We start from the raw sequence: 3,083 nt of genomic DNA on the forward strand, positions 1-3,083 counted from the left end.
AGTTTATTTGCATAGAGGTGTTTATAGTATTCTCTGATGGTAGTTTGTATTTCTGTGGGGTCGGTGGTGATATCCCCTTTATCATTTTTTATTGTGTCTATTTGATTTTTCTCTCTTTTCTTCTTTATCAGTCTTGCGAGTGGTCTATCAATATTGTTGATCTTTTCAGAAAACCAGCTCCTGGATTCATTGATTTTTTGAAGGCTTTTTTGTATCTCTATCTCTTTCAGTTCTACATGATGAAACCCCATCTCTACGCAAAATACAAAAATTAGCCAGGCATGGTGGTGCACACTTGTAGTCCTAGCTACCAGGAGGCTAAGGAGGGAGGATCACCTGAACCTGGGAGTTGAGGCTGCAGTGAGCCATGATCATGCCACCACACTCCAGCCTTGGCGACAGGGTGAGACCTTGTCTCAAAAAAAAATTATGGAACATTTCACAGATGTGTTCTCTATCTGTTTGCTTTTTACCTACCAATGTCTTTACAGCCTTTGTATTTAAAGTGAAGCTCTTGTAAAGAGTAAATAGCTCAGTCCTGCTGAGGTTTTTAGTCTGATGGAATTAGGCCAAGGGGAGTCAGCTCAGAATAGAGAATGCAGTACACCAAGATGGGTCTGGGAAACTAGTGGGAAAGAGGAATTATTTTAGTAACCAAGAAGGTGTCATCTTAATTTGCAATGAAGAACATTTTAAATCCAACTATTCAGATGGCTTTAATTTACTAAACTATTTCTTAACCTCTAGTATCATGTTTACTTAACAGTGCTGATCTAAGAATATGTTACAGGCATTGGGGGAAGAAGTCACTTAATTTCAACCTCTTGGGGGAAAACAAACAAAAAATAAAATCAGAAATTTTTGATTGTTTCTTTTTAGAACTCTGCCTGCAGTTAAGTACTCTAGTGATAGGACTGTTAAGATGCTGAAACAGAAAGACAGTATTTCATTGTTTTCCAATAACCTGTAGTCTTTAGGCTGTGGAGCTCCTAAGATCAATATTTTTATCTCTGTAAGGGCAGTGTACATTCATTTTATTACCCATCTAGCATTTCCAAAGAGGTCACTGTTTCACACAAATAGAGTCACCTAAGTACTCTGTTATTATAATGAATCCCCTCCAAGAGTCATAAAATACTTAGAAAATTGCAAACTCCTGTTTTAACCAGCATGATTTCCAGCAGTTCTAATAAATATTTTTTTTAAAGAAACCGTGACAACAAACAGTTGCTTCTATCATTTCTGCCATCAAATAGTAAAGATCTGACAGCTCTTCAGGTAATCAATTTTCATGAATTCCTAGTAACAGTGAGAAAACCAAGTAGGTCTCCCAGCCTCAGCAACTCAACAGTTGTGTGTAGGCTATAATTTTAAAATATAGTTAGTCATCTCATGATATGAGTCCTGAGATCATACTGTTAACTTTTATACAAGAGATATGGCTTGTTATACACACAATGTGTACTAGCCTGTGGCGTACCTAATAGGACAATTAGGGTTTATCACAGAATTTGTATGTATCAGTATTTTCAATTTCACCTCAGGATTCAGTTTTCAAGTCCTCAACCTAATGTGGAAATATGATTTTAAAATTTGAAATTGTAGGAGGGCAGACTGCCCCTTTTGAAAAAGTTTGCTAAATGATAAGAAGAATACTAATCTTAAATCCGGGCTTCTGGAAACACTGGATCATAAATTCAAGGGCTGTTTATAAAACCCTTCCCAAATTGTGCAAAAGTTTTTTAAGTGAAATTCTCTGACGTGCTGTTTTTGAAATCGGAAGGAGGAAGATTTTGTCATTGTTGTTGTCTTCCAAATATATATCTGCATACCACTGGTTTTTATTCACTCTGCTCTCTGAATTTGAACAATGAAAAGGTCGTATTAATGCACCACTTGCTAGAACAATGGCCGAGGTCCCTCTTGGCAGCTGAAAATCTAGATCATGAATCTTGATGGAGAAAGATGTCAGTCCATAAATATGTAAGATGTCCTTAAGCCAAGAGATCTATCATTTTGGCCTTATTTGTCAGATACAGAGAAGCAGAGCCATTCTCCGGGGATCCTGGAGCTCCCAGCCGAAGCTCCCTTCTGCAAAGACGACTTTCACATGAAGCCTGCCTGAGGACTGCTTACTTCCTGGTTATTTTGCTAAAAGAATGTCCGACAAAAGTAAAAGACAAAGAGGCATTATTTAAACTGTTCAAGGGGAAAATCCCAGCAATCAATATCGCCTACAACCCTAATCTCTTCGAATGGGTTAGACCAAGAAATGTGGGAAGGAGATCGATTTTGATATGTTTTTAGTTTAGGAGCAAACCACACTTTAATTCTACTGTGTAGAATTTCACCTCTTACTATTAGTTATGAATACAAATTAGAGATCAGAACAGAAAATTTGGTCTGGAATAATTTTCTCATTTGTCCAGTGTAACACCTGCCTCTCAAAAATTTAAGCATTATGAAATAACATGTATGAAATGTGCGGCATGAATTTTTAAAGCTCGCCTTGTGTGAAAATGATTATACATAATACCAAATAACTACAATGTATGGTTCTCAGGGAAAACAGGAGGGATCAAATTATTCATGAAGTCAGATTTAACATGGTTATCAATGGGCTATAGGAGACTAACTGACAGGTAAAAATGCTACCCGTCAACACCAAGTAGATAATGTGAACTTAAGTTCCTTTATATGCTGTATACCTCCAGTAATTGCGCCTGTCTTCTAAACTCTAAAATAGTAAGGTTGTGAGAATATACAGTGCCCATAACTTAGTTATATTTAGGAAAATGATACTCTTTTCCATCATTTGCATTTCTGAATATGTAGGGGAAGAGTTACCAAGGAGGTGAAGTTAGAATGAAAGAAATTTCAAAAATTAAATTGGAAAGAAAAAAATGTAAAAAATTTAAACAGATAAGTGAATCATCTATATTTGGAGGAATGATTGTATCTATTTGCCTTTCATTAATAATTGTTGGATATAACAGTTGGAATTTAAACTTTCAACAATTGTTTTTGTCTGTGGATTTCATAGTCTTCAGGTTTTATTGGATGGGCACTGAAGTGCTATAGTT

The sequence above is a fragment of the Mandrillus leucophaeus genome, unplaced genomic scaffold, assembly GCF_000951045.1.
Source record: "Mandrillus leucophaeus isolate KB7577 unplaced genomic scaffold, Mleu.le_1.0 Scaffold299, whole genome shotgun sequence".
Classification (NCBI taxonomy): Eukaryota; Metazoa; Chordata; class Mammalia; order Primates; family Cercopithecidae; genus Mandrillus; species Mandrillus leucophaeus.